Here is a 14,607-nt window from a genome sequence, read left to right as displayed (position 1 = left end):
GGAACAGAGAGATGGGTCCTCCCTCCACAAAGTGTTCATCCTTTGAGACTGGAGTAAGCGGCCAGAAGGGAGGTCATTGCTAATGACGGAAAAATCAGTCAAGTTATAGCTTTCACAGCTCTCTGATTGCCTGCCACAGCCAGGAGACTGGATTTCAGTGTGCATGGTGGCTGGACCACTCCTGGCACTTGAGTCTCCACCATAGTCTGCCTGGGTATCAGTTTTTATTGCAGCCCATTCCGAGGATGGTTCGTGAGCAGTCTTTTCAGTTGCCTTACTCACCACTCCCTTCAGAGTCTGTAACTCAGCCTATGCCAAGCCAAAAGGCACTGCGTTCAAGCACCAGCAGCATTTGAAACACAATGGTCCCAAATCTCTACACACGTAGCCTGTTGGGACAGGTCATAATTCCCAGCAAGTTGCACATCTGGAAACATCTGTGGTTGCAGGGCAGAATTTAAAGTGAAGAACTTCTCAGGGTGACTGAGCCTGAATTTACCCCAGCTGAGAATAGTTTTCTCACATGAGATACCTTGCCATCACCAGTTTTTCCTCCCAGACTCTCAGCAATGATAAATACAGAGAGTATCGCTGTAAGCTTGTCTGCACTGTGTCATTTATCCCTTGGATTTGCACTTGGGGTTTTATTTGTAAAAGGAAAGACAGACCATAAATCTGCTCTGCAAGAAGCCAAGGAAAGAGCTGATAAAAACTTTCATCGGGTTGTGTGGAAGATGAGAGTGCCAAGGACAGGTTTCCCCTGGAGAGCAATGCCAGCCGGGATATTGCTCAGGTCCATACCAACTTAGACTGTCAGCCTTTTTCTTGTAGGTGCATTAATTTCTTCCTCCTTGTTTGGGTAACTTTGGGATTGCTGCAGCAAAGGTGGCCCTTCTACAGGATGTTCTTAATTCACAGTGTTCACCCTTTCTTCTCTTACAAAAAAATCTGAACTGGGACCAGAATAGAGCACAAAGCTGAAAAACAGTGTAACCAAAGCTAACTTCGTCAGGATTGAGTACCGAACCACTGGACAAGCCTAACCTGACCACATTCCAGAGCAACTGCTTTGTTCATGGCCTCCAGCACACATGTGGCCGCTCTTTGGATGCAGCACCCTAAGGAATGCACAGCACCTGTACACGAGGATGGAGGTGAGCAGTCTCACAAGCAGATCCCCCGGTTCTGGCCTTTTCCACTGTAACCAGTGGTTCTTGCTTCTGTTGGACCTTCGGCACTGCCCACCAAGACCAGGTGTCTACATCAGATCTGCTCCTGCCAGCCCCTCCAGAACTGCAAAGCACTGTCAAGTCCTCTTGCCAGACGTTATCCTTCTCCCATTCTTTTTTATCTTTCACTTCCTCGATAACAAGGCTGAGCTACGTGCTGCTGCAGAGAGGGCCTTCAACACAGCTCATACTTTAAAACTTTCCTAAGGTTCAAAGAGTACACACAGCTCCTGAAGCCAAGTCAAACAGGAACCTAGTGCCTACGAGGCTTTCAACAGTTAAGTTTTCTTTAGGCTACAATTACTTTGCTTGGAAACTAGACCCTTGATCTGTTGCAGGAGGCTGCAGTTTAATAAAGTCAAACAGTTTGCTCTTTGCAATGTCCTATTTGTGGTACAAGCATCCCTGAGTTATCCCGCTCCCCCTCCCTGCTGCCTCCTGGAACCTCGGCTGTTTATACACAGAAAGCGTTCTCAGGAAGCACTCCTAAAAATATCCAGTGATGTTAGCTGAGGATCTGGCTCTGTGTCTCCTCCTCCAGCTTCTGTCTCCACAACATCCTTCCATCATCTTCATGCTCAACAACCCCGGCTGCCCAAGCAACCTTATTCCTGTCTCACCCTTTAAAACGCCAGTTCTTTCCTTTCCTCCTCTGCCAGAATCCACTCTCCACCCTGTCACCGAGCAGTTTCCACGATATTGCCATGCCATATCCCATCTCATGTTTTCTCACTTGATCACTAAATTACAATGCCCACATCTTCTCTATCAAATCCTCGAGTAGATCTACATGGGTCTGTTTATTTGTCAGACAATAAGGCAGCTCAAAATCAGGGCAAAAAAATGTACCAAACCAAATAATAGCATATTTTACTTTACAAAGAGGTGTTTGCAGACTGCAAAACAAGATGCAGTACTCCCCACAGACTAACTTCTGAAACCACTCTCATGAAGACAAAGCATCTCCCAACGGAAAAAAACATTGCAAATAGAAGTATTTTCACACTAGCACAACTAGAGAATGTGCACAGCAAAAATCCATCCAGCTGACAAAATCAGCAGTTATTGAACTCCAGGCAAAATTCAAAGGAGGTCTGGGATTCAGCTCACACTTCTGATCGGTCTATTGCCCAAGAAGAGGGGGGAGCCTCCCCTCACACAAAATGACACAAAAATCAAGGGATAGGGTCTTCCAGTTGCTGCTGTATGACCCTACTTGTTGCCAGTCATCCTCGTGACCACAAACATCTTCCAGCACACACAGTAGGCACCCAGCACAATCTGAGACTCATAGCAGCACAAAGGATCTTTGACCTTTCAGTCCATCCACACATCATCAACTGACTTGAATGTTTCCGCTAGGTAGGTGTTCAGCAGACAGACCCCAAATATGAAAGCCTAACAAGTCTGCTGTTGCAGTAGACTAGATCTACTCTTGTGGTTATTCCCTGCATAAAACTCTTCCGAAAGACAGTTGCTGCTCTACAAACTCCTTTCTATGAAAACAAAGCAAGTAATTAATCTAATTCCTTCCAATTCAATGAGAATTAAAATTCACCAATTCATCTAATATTAAGTATCAACAATGAAATATTCACAAAGATTGACAACCAAAACGATTTGTCAAAGCCCTTATGAATGCTTTGTGGGGACCAACAGCTCTAAGACAAAAATTCCAAAAACCTGAAAAGAACAGAACTGTAAGAATTGAGACACTGATAATTTTTGCACCAAAAACATTGAGGTTACTTCAAATAGATAGATAGATAAGTTCTTTACATCATTGGAAACCCCTCAGCCAGCAAAGAGCAAGCAAGGAATTATTTGCTTGACTCTGGTGACAACTGGCTGTTACCAGAGTTATTCTGACACATTGTTTTGGAGAACATCTGTTTTCACTCCAACTCCTTTAACTTTCAGATGTGAAAAACAAAAGCTCATTTCCATGCCATGTCTCCCATCTTCAACTGGCAACAGTTGCGTGATCATGAAGTTATTGTAATGCTGGGTGATCTATTTGTCAGTTTATATTTTCCTATCAGATCTATTTTTAGCTGCTCATTAGTATTACTTGGAGCCTCTCCTATAAATCTTAAACATTTATAGCACATCTCAACAATTCATCAAATGCAGCCAACCTCCAAGGAAAGGAAACCCAAACCACTTCCCCCAGCTCAGCTGAATGAGATTCAGATCCTTGTCTTTTAAACTTCAAACTCAACATTTTCCCATCTGCTCTTTATACACAACAGCCCTTTTGCTCTGCACCAATATTTTATTCTCCATTCATAACTTTTTTATTTCCCTCCCGAGGTTTCCTGATGCTTTTAGTCTGCTGGACTCGGAGAAGACTTGGATTTTGGAGGATTTCCCCCTCCCACACTCCATCGAAGGGGAAAAATAATCAGTCAGCAATGAATGGCCACTTTTCATTGCTCATTCACCAGAGAGACACAGCAGGGTCCCGGGCCTGGCCTCAAAGACACTTTTCTTTGCCATTCTTACAAGAGGAAAACAGCCTTTTATCACAGACTATTCAAACTAAGGATAGTTGGAAAATTAAATTTACTTGTTACTCTCTATTCTATCCATTGGCTTGAACTTCTAATTTCTGGCTGCGTGTATAACTAACTACTAGTGACGTGGGCATTTTTGTAGCTGTGACTGAGCCTGAAGGTACCGGTACATGTGATTCAGCCAGGTCACCCATGCAGGGAACATGTCTAAAGGGTTCAGTCTATGCCAACAACAAGATGATCTGAAGAGATAATAACCAGAAGATGCTGGGCTGCATCCAAAGCAGTGGGACCAGCAGGGTGAGGGAGGGGATTCTGCCCCTCTGCTCTGCTCTTGAGAGACCCCACCTGGAGTCCTGTGCCCAGTTCTGGAGCCCTCAGCACAGGAAGGACATGGATTTGTTGGAGTGAGTCCAGAAGAGGCCACGAAGATGATCCGAGGGCTGAAGCACCTCCCATCCAAGGACAGGAAAGTCAGAAGAATCTCCAGTCTTGAAGAAACACCACCCATTGCCAGGCAGCACCTCACTACTTGAAGAGGCTGTGGAGTAGCTCACGGCTCGTGGGACCAAATACTGCCAAGGTCAGGAGAGATGGGTCTCCTCCTAATCTCTCCTGTGGAGACCCCACCCTTGCATGCTCTGCGCTTCTGAAGGCTAAGCAACAAGTAAAAACAGTCCTGGCACACACATTAGTCTTATGGAGTGGCTTTAATCTGAACAGATCATCTGACCCTGCAGGATGGTGTTGCTCTTCAGGGAGGTAGGGAGTACTTGGGGAAAGGCAGTAACAGGAAGCAATATTTAGATTTTTACAATCGAAGTTGCTTTCCATCAGTTCACACAATTCTTCAATTGATCTTTTACTACTGTCAACTTTCATGGAAATAAAAAAAAAACCAAACCAGCCAGTTTAGATCTAATTACACCTCCACGTGGTTACACCCTGATTTTATGATCACTATACCCTCCAGCAAGTCCTCTGGTTTCTAACCCATCCTGCTTCACGCCATGGACATGTGCCAACTTACCTGCACCTCTGCTGTCCCAGAGCCTTTTGGTCAGATGACAAGGATCAATGCCATGCAGTCCACCTGGCCAGTCACCCAATAGCATTTCAAGAGATGAATGCTAATACATCTTTCTCAGGGTGGTCATGTTGACAGCACTCATCCCAATGCTCAGAAATGCCTCCCTGCTAATAAAGGTGCCGGCCTGCTGAAAAATGAGAAATAAGTTGTGGGCAACTTGGAAAAAATCATCACAGAAGGCAAAAAATCATCACAGAAGGCTAAAAATTATGTATATTCTGGCAGTTAACCCACGCAATGTATTGCAAGAGCCCTTCTGGAGCACTGGGATTGTACCGGCAGGATATTGCACTATGGAATATCAGCTTACAACAGGGAATAAGTATTTTGGGAAAATGCAAACTGTGCTGGCACAACGACTCAGAGAGGTGACGCAGCAGCAACCCCAAGCAAGTCAAAGAAAGCACTATTGTATCAAGATTCCCTCCCCACTCCAACCACTTTTCCCATGAAGAGTTGTATGCCAAATCCTCTACAATTATTCCAAATTCAAACGTAAGAATAAACTGACACAAACTACAAGGTTTAAATCTTACCCAGATTTCCCTTAACACTAGGCACGGAGCTGGGATCTTAAACTGTATTATGATAATGGCAGCTTTGGATCTAGAGTCACAGCTGGACTCAGCCACGCACACAAATCACCCCTTACCTTCCTAAGCAAGAGCTGCATTCTCTCTCCCAGTGTGAGAATGGTTTATACACCATGGGACTTCATTATTATTATTTGTCTTAAGGTTCATTGTTTTCATTATTTTCTTGACAAGGGCAACAAATTTCTATTCCTTCTCCCCTGCCAAGGAAAGCTGAGCTGCTCAGGTAGATTTAGGAGTGGTAGCATGTTAGGAGACATGGGAAGAGCTACAAGCACTAGAGTGCTGCCACCTGGTTCTCCACAGCTGTGCCCTGGGCTCCGGCAGCTGGGGCACAGGCTGTTCCAGTTACTGGGCCTTCAAACAAGAGGTGCCAGAGTGTACAGACCTACACATTACAGCTCCATCAGCATCCGTGGCAGGGGGACATTTAGCAAATCTCTTCACTTACTAGCAGCTCTGAGCCCTGCTCTGGCAGCGTTGGGAAGGAGCAGCCCTTTGGGAGCCGTCGGTCTCACTATTTAAACTGAGACGATTCCCACCAGAAAGGGGAAATTTGACCAGGCTCTGTGTTATCACACACAGACTGATGGAACAAAGCTGTGTCTCGATTTGAAAGGGATCGTTTACTGACACTGCCATAACCAATCCATTTATTTAAAATAAATTATATTCTTAAACATCTGGAAAGACCATATAATAATGCCATTTATACAAGGCTGTAGTCTTTCGAAGGAAGATTTAGCTACATTAGCCCATAAGATGTGTGAAGTGCACAATTTTGAAGCCATCCTTTTGGCGATGTTTTACACATGCACTTAGATGAGAGCTGGGCTGCAAAAGCAGGGATATAGTTGCCTGTCACTAAAAAATAAAGGTTATAAGATGAACCACTGCTTAGTGCAAAGGAATCTGTTGGGAAGAATCAAAACATCATTATTTCTCTAATGGTATAGAGAATCATAGAATCACTGAGGTTGAAGAAGACCTCAAAACTCATCCAGCCCAACTGCCAGCCCAGCCCCACTGTAGTCACTGTCCCCAAGCGCCACAGCTACACTTTTTTTTAATCCCTCCCATGGATGGAGACTCCACCACTGCCCTGGGCAGCTTCTGCCAGGGCTTCACCACTCTTTCAGTGAAGAAAGTTTTCCTAATATCCAGTTTACACTTACCCTGGCACAACATGAGGCCATTAATATATATTCTATAACATCAAGAAACCTAACCCAGAAACAGAGAATACTTGCAACCCCCACTGAACGCTGTCCGGATGCAAGAGAGGCCCCATGGCCCGGCCCCCCCAGCAGCCTGAAGCGACAGGCAGTCCAGTGTGTGCTGAGTCCCTGTACCCCTGTGCTTGTCTTTGGACACTCCTCGGATGCTACAGCTCACGCCCAGGAGGCCAGAGGGATGCTGTGGCCCCGAGCAGGACTGCAGCTGGCTAAACAGGAAAGGGAGATGGGAGCAGGCCACAGTGGGAGGACAAATGCCCTGAGTGGCTGCAGAGCGAGCCACAGCTCCCCTTGCTCAAAGGCTTGAACCTCAGCCAGAGTACAGTGATGCTGCACACAGAGGGTTTCTCACAAACATTAATCAGGGCTTGATGTTTTTCCTGTCCTGCCTGAAGGATTCAGAGTTCAGGCTGAAGACTTCTAGTGATTTCTGCCATGGCAGCGTAGCAGGGCTCTGGAGACACTGGCGGTATTAATGGCAGCCTGAAAATCATCCCTCTCTTTACGAACGGAGCCAGTTCACCGAGCTGACTGCTCTGGCTCACTGAGAGCAGACTGTCATGCATCACCAGCTGAATTCACTGCTGCTCCTCAGGATCGGGCTGTGCTGACTGCAGTGAGACAGCAGCGTCTGAAGGGAGGTCATCTTCATTTCTCAATCTTCCCTCTAGGAACAAGAGTTTCTTCTGCATCTGCACTGCTAGGGTTCTATTCATAGCTTTGAACCCAGTGATGTAATCTCTCTTTCTGTTTCCAAGGAAACAATATTTGATATATTCTACTTTCAAGTTTTTCCTCCCTTAGGTTCCCCCTAGACTTGTCTCCCCTCCTTTTTAAAGAGCTAAGTCAATAGGTAAAACCTGTACTTACTTATCTCTGGCATGCAGCATCGCTGCCTCTCTCTAAACCTGGGCGTATTCATATCACTACAAATGCAAGATGTTTAAAAACATGCTTAGCAGTAATTTCATGCACTGTTTATACATATTACTTTCCCGATTGTAAATGAGCCGTAATTGCAATAGGCAGCAACTCCTCTTGATAGCTCAATTTTCTCAAAAACTTCCGTTCCACATTTTAGCCCTCTAAAATCCTCTCACTGGCCACTCATCCAGCTTTCCCACAGTCTCACTCCTCAAGCCAGGGCTCCTGATGGCCACTCTTGCTTCTTGGCGCTCCCTTCCTGGCGGCCGGGCATCTTCTGACACCTCTGCACGCTTCTCTCTGGCACACAGAAAGTTTCTCAGGGCTGTTGTGACTCTGAGTTCATTTTCATTCACATGAAAATCCTCTAAGTGAATGTTCTCTTAAAACACTTGGCTGTCACTTCACTGTTTGTAAATTACGAAAATGCAGGGGACTGAATCCATAATTCATACCGAAGGCAGCACCAGAACCAGCTGGGATAAAGAGCATTGAATGGAGTAATGTGTGTGCTTTGGAGTCTGGATGGAAAAGCAATGGGTCGAGTGAAAAGCTTTCCTTAAAACCCTCAGTGCCAGCGTGTTTATATGCATGCGGTGAAAGGTGTGGCAGACTGGCTGCTTTCACAAAGAGAGTCTATTTTAACACTGCATAAAAATTAAGAGTAGCAAAGCTTGAAAGCGCAGTTGATTAATTTTCACTGGGAAACATGCACTCTCCTGCCTTGTGCCTCCCCTCCATGATATAAACCGATAAATGAGCTGGACCGATGGTCTCCACATACAATGAAGTTACAGCCAGAATGTTTTTTAAGACTCTCTGTTTTGGAACATCAATGGGCATGTAAAATCCCACCCTAAACAAGATGATGTGGACTGAGAATGTTCAACAGCAGTTTGTCTGGTGACAGGGAGGAAAAGGGATAAAGCACATGCTGAGTACACAACCAGCAAATATTACAGTTATCAAAGAAACTACCAAAGTGAGCAAGGAAATTCTCTGCAGTTGGCATCTTCCATTTGCATCATCACAGAATCACCATGGAATCACAGAACAGTTTGGGCTGGAAGGGATCTCAAAGCCCATCCAGTTCCGCCCCTTGCCATGGCTAGGGACACCTCCCACTGGATCAGGTTGCTCCAAGCCCCATCCTGCCTGTCTTTGAACACCTCCAGGGATGGGGCAGCCACAACTGCTCTTGGCAACCTGGGCTGGGGCCTCCCCACCCTCACAGGAAAACATTTCTTCCTAAGACCTCATCTTGCTCTCTCCTCTTTCAGCTTAAAACCATTCCCCCTCATCCTGCCCCTGCACTCCCTGATCAAGAGCCCCTCCCCAGCTTTCCTGTAGGTCCCATGTAGACTAACATCCATCAATTCCAGTGCTAGTTCCAAAAACGATCAGGCTCTGCTTTGAGGCATCTGATCTTGATTCAGAAGCTTTGAGTCATTCCACTGAATCTCCAACTTGGCAAAGGCAAGGAACATGGGATGTAAGGACTTACATGATCTAGATCTCTGTCAGCATCTTTGGACCCCTTTCAAAAATTCACCACATTTTTTCCTCAGAACCCTAAAACAAGGCTTTCCCACATTGCATTCCTACTGGAAGCTGCTCCAGGAAGCCACTTCTCCTTCCACCTCGAAAGCGTTCATTGCCAGATCTGTCCCAGATGATCAGTTGTTACCAAGCCTTCGTATCTCCTAGTCCAGCCATAGTTTAATGACTTACCAACACTCTCTCCTTCCCAGTGGTTACTCAGTGTCCTGAAAAGCCTTAGTAAACAACATGTTTGACAGGAAAGGGAAGAGTAGGAAGCTTCAAGTACTTGTCACTACGTTGTGTTAGTTTATTTCTGAAGTAAAACATTTCTGGTACCTACAAAGCAGAGCACATTTCCTGGCCTGGCAATGCATTGCTTTAAATAAAGCGTTTCTGCAAAGAAACTGCTTTATCAAGTTTGTTTGCTTCCCAAAGACAGTCCTTGGCACTGAACAGGTCCAGTTGGGTGTCAGTAAATCAAATGCTTATTTGATGTCAGTGAAACTAAGATGCGACTGCTGTTTTGCTCAAGGTTGTCAGAAAGCTTTTCAGTAATCACTTCCAGCCAGAATAGATGCTCAATTGTTCTTCTTTCCCGCTGCAAGGGGGAAAAACAGCAGCTTACTCTTCCTCAATAATTCCCTCATATTTCATTTTTAATCTCTTAAGCAAATTACAAGTGAAGACCTTTGATGTATGCGCCAGCCAAACTCATTCATTTCCCCATACTTGCTGGACTAGAGAGGATCTCCCGTTCTTATGCATGTGGATGATAACAACAACTTCAAAGCCCCCAGGCGTGCATTTGCTTTCCCCGATTTCCTTTCTAAGTATGCCTTTCCTGGGCCAACAGCAGTTAAGACCCATAAACAGCCGCACTCAAATGCCATCTATTAAGGCAGTTTTGCTGTCTTTCATAATGTAACAGCTCTATTTCTGCTCCACAGAACTTCTTGGTCTGGACTTTTTATTTCTCCTGAAACAGAGTACCTTATTTCCAACATTTATGATGTTCTCAGCTTAAAAAGAGCCTGGAACCTGATCAAACTCAGAGCAAAAAGCCATTAAAAGGCACTTGCCCTCAGCTGGTGGGGAGCATTCCTGGTGGATTATGAGGCATTGTTTTGCTGTTGTGGGATTTTATGACATGAATTGTACTTGATTACTTCTTGGAGGATGTAGGTCACAGCCATATGGGACCACAGGACCAGATGTTTCTGTGCGGCAGAACAGCTGCACCTGAGCAGTGGCTGGGCAAACTTCCCCCAGGCTTGCTTAAGAAAAATGGGAAGGGGACATATTTCAAAACAGTTAATGTTATAAGTTATAGTTATACTCATTATTTAGTCTGTTCAATTCATTATCAGAACACTTGGAGGCAAAGAACACAGAAGAGTTAAAGAGAATATCGGACAGTCCCATAAATAAGAAAAACCACCACCAGAGACAATTTACATTGGGAGAAAAGAAACGGGTTTGGAAAAGCTGTAAAACTTCATGTTTCAGGCTTCCAGCCAAGCTTTATCTAAGGAGGTGGAGTGGGGAGATTAAACAGATTTTCTCTGGGGCAGAAAATCTATCCCATAAGCGAGGAGCCCAGATTTTATGTCCTTCCCTTTAAGGCATTTGTTGCTGACTGTGGTTGGTGGTGCAGACACTGGGCTGGTGGCACCAGCATGGTGATCCTCCATCTGCACTGCCAGCAAGCTTGTACTAAGAGGACAGCAAAAATCAATCCAATTGCTGGCTCTCAGCTCTATTTAAGTCTAGGTTTGGCACTCAGAATACCTTAAGATTACCCTGACCTGAAACCTGCTCTCAGCATGCCTGGACAAATCTTTCTGCTCAGAGCTACGTATGAAGCAGCTATTACTTTTGTTTATTTTTTAAACCACACTATGCTTAGGAATAAGATGGACCACACGTTCCTGGAATCTCTGCAGCAATGTGTTATGAAGGATAGAGAGAAGTAAAAGAAAAATCCTCCTTATCCCAATAAACAACCAGAGTAGAAACAGGCTGTGGCCATTTCCCAATGTCTCATTTAAGTACAATCCTGTGTGTGATATTGCAGTATATTAAGGACAAAGCCACCTTGAATTTTGGCAATGCCCTTTGTAGAGCAGTTTAAATGTTATGACCAATTGGAAGTACCTGTTTTTTGGAGCACCGGAGCACGTCAGGATGTCGTGCGTAGCACTGAATGACATACTCACTGGTTAATGCTCTCTGCACAGGGTTCCTCTGGTGGGGGCTCTTCTCACAGGGCTTCCTCTGAGCACTGACTGAGAAACAGGTTTGGGGTCCCAGGCTCTTCCTGTTCCCGGTCTTCTTCAGTAAGGGAAGGTTATAAGAAAGCCCTCATTCCCTATTTTCCACATTACTGTGCCTTGGGATCTAGACTCCATTTCAACACACATCTTCCACAACATTTTTTCTGCTGACAGAGAGAGAAAAAGCAGAATAGTGAACAAAATGCTTTTCAGAGCCCTGGCTCCAGTCTCCCCATCAAGCCCAGGAAACCTCATTCAGGACTGGGGTCCTTCCTTCCTAGCCCCTAGGGACCTTGCTTCATCCCACCATTAAATATTGTCTTATAAACACAGCCAGCCCTGCTGGTCTAATAGCCCTGTCAGGGACATAGCAAGAGATGTACCAGACAGTATATTTGACTCCTATCGGGTCAAATTGCAGTTCGTCTCCTGACAATGCTGCTTAAGCAGCCCATAAAACAGTATTTCTATCTGTTATACTACTTGGACAGCCAACATCAACTGTTATCTACAAGAACACTTGCTTACTGACTAAAAAAATCCACCATAAGTAACATACCATGAGTCTATTGTTTCTGATGGACCTTTCAGTTCTCCCTTTTTTTCAGAAATGCTCCTGATGCATTAACTTAAAACATTCAGACAATACCTGAGCCTGTGAAGCACGGCTGTCCCTTCGGCTTGGTCTGCAGAATGGTCTGACAAGTCACCATAATTCTGATTTCCCTGCTGGTAGAAGCCAGCACAACTGACATCTGGCTGAGAAGAAATAACAAACACAACAATGTTTATTAAAGAATCAACCAAAACTCTGAATATATCAATCAAAAATAACCATCCCAACAGTATATCCTGGTCACCCTCAACCAGGAGATGAAGAGAGAACAGACTCAACTAGTAGGTAACAGGGTAGTAACCATCTTTTTGGTTTAGGGGTCTGCAACGCCCACCTCATCAGCACCTCGACTGTCAATAACGATAACTGGGGGTCATCGTTCAGGATAACATGACGTTAAACAAGTAACACCCAGCTAGATCCTCATGCATGCAAAGCGTTGTCAAACAAATTTTATGTAGCACTGCTGAAACACCAGTTGACTTGAGCAAGAATGAAGAGCGCGCAGCATTTTGTGAGAGGGCGCACAGTCCTTTAAAATGCTCCTCTCTCTCTGCACCAATCAAACCAAGTTATAGCTGGGTTAAAGCTCTGTGTCAAGTCTAAGGACTGCTTGTCTGTGCAAGAGAGAACCATCTGGATTTACTTTATGGTTCACTTTAAAATATATATCTAAAGTTTCTTAACTTTTGCCAGACAACTGGGAACATAATGGTTCCTGCATGCCGTGAGCATCTCGGCACAGCTGCAAGCATCCATTAGGACAATCTGATATAATTATACACTTACACTTCCCTGCAATTGTTAAAAACCCAGCTTTGCCAAATAACAGCATATTTTGTAGCAAAGAGGAAATCTTCCAGTCCTCCAGGTTGGAATGGGGGAGGGAAGTGTTTGAAAGAATTTTACTCAAAGCTTTTTTTCTAAACCAACACAGAAATTTCAAGCCCTAGGAAACAGTGTGTCAGATTTTTTCCAACTTTACCTCTGCTGTGGTCTGGCCAGAAAATCTATCCTTACTCTCCCTTCTGCTCTTCTTTACCCAGTGACTGTGGAAGAAATTTCATTCCTTGTAAGAATTTTTTTTTAAATGAAAGATGTTGGGGTTTTCCTTGCCACAGAAATTGCTACTTACAAAGTTGGCTGGGGGCATTTTTCCACAGTCTTGCTAATTTTACTCTGGTGTCATCCTTTTCCCCACCTAGGCATTGGTCTCTTCTAACTGGAATCAGCTTACCAGGCTAGAAACAGCCTTATATCTGAGCAGTGCCTGGCGTTACAGTGGGTTGGCCCTTTGACGCTTTCAGAATGCTCATGGAAAATAAAGGGATGATGAATTTTGCCCAGGGGCTGGTGCAGTTGCTTGGCTAAGATAGAGCGAGCGCATGCAGAAGGTAATCACTGACAGCAAGAACCCACATGCTGAACAAGAGCAGGCTGAATGCACACAAGACTCCAGGAATGGGGAGTGATCTGCATGTTCAAAGCACCATCACTGCAGCCAAGATTTCCAGAAATGACCAATAATTTGGCAAACACCTGCTACTGGGAGCCCAAGGCAACTATTCAACTTTCCAGAGGGCAGGTGCTTACCTCTTCCAAAACAAGAGCCTTCAAAATCACTGACCACTCTCCAAACATCTCAGGTATTTTAGCATTAAGACTTTTCAGGAAAGCTGGGGACAGACTTTTTAGCAGGGCCTGTTGTGACAGGATAAGGGGTAATGGGTAGATTTAGACTGGATATAAGGAAGAAATTTTTTTACACTGAGGGTAACAAGGCACTGACACAGGTTGCTCAGAGGTGGTAGAAGCCTCATCCCTGGAAACATTCAAGGTCAGGTCGGATGGGGCTTTGAGCAACCTGATTGAGGTGAAGATGTCCCTGCTCGCTGCTGGGGCGGATGAACTGGATGACCTGTACAGGTCCCTTCCAACTCAAACCATTCTACGATTCTATGATTCTATTTTTTATTTAACAAAACCAAAAGTAATGGAAACACACACAACTGCTCCCAGAAACAGAATGTTTTTCCAGGAGGTGAGCGATCCCTGCCTACACGGACTTGAAACCCTACAGGGAGAGGGGCACAGGGCTCCGGTTGTTTTGACAGCCAGGCAGGCAAACAAACACTTCTGTTTCAGCTAAATGTTCCTGGAACTCAGAATGCCAGCCTAAAGAAACAATACCACAAAACACTGTCATACCATCAGTCTGACATCAGGAAGATAACCATGGGGAAGCACAGCCCAGCAGAATCCTGCCTGTCCCCACACGTGACACACAGACCACCACTACCCACCTCCCACAGCAGCCTCCTCTCGCCGGCATGGCCAGGCTGCTGGATCCTCTTACCCACATTCCCCCACCCCGAGTTGCCTGCAGGGACAAAAATAAAACACCCGCTGCTGGTTTCTGTTCTGTGGGGTCTGTATCTCCTCCTCCACAAAGTTTCTCTGTTATCAATGTGGAATTAATTTGCACAACAACCTTCCAAGGTAAGTCAGAAGGCACAGCAGGTTTCTAACATCTCAGCTCTGGCTCATTTTAAGAGCCACTATCTGAATAATTGGCCAGGAGGAGATTGG

This window comes from Phaenicophaeus curvirostris, chromosome 9, assembly GCF_032191515.1.
Source record: "Phaenicophaeus curvirostris isolate KB17595 chromosome 9, BPBGC_Pcur_1.0, whole genome shotgun sequence".
In the NCBI taxonomy this organism is placed as follows: Eukaryota; Metazoa; Chordata; class Aves; order Cuculiformes; family Cuculidae; genus Phaenicophaeus; species Phaenicophaeus curvirostris.
The sequence above is the reverse complement of the archived record's forward strand: the minus strand, read 5'-3'. Positions refer to the sequence as shown.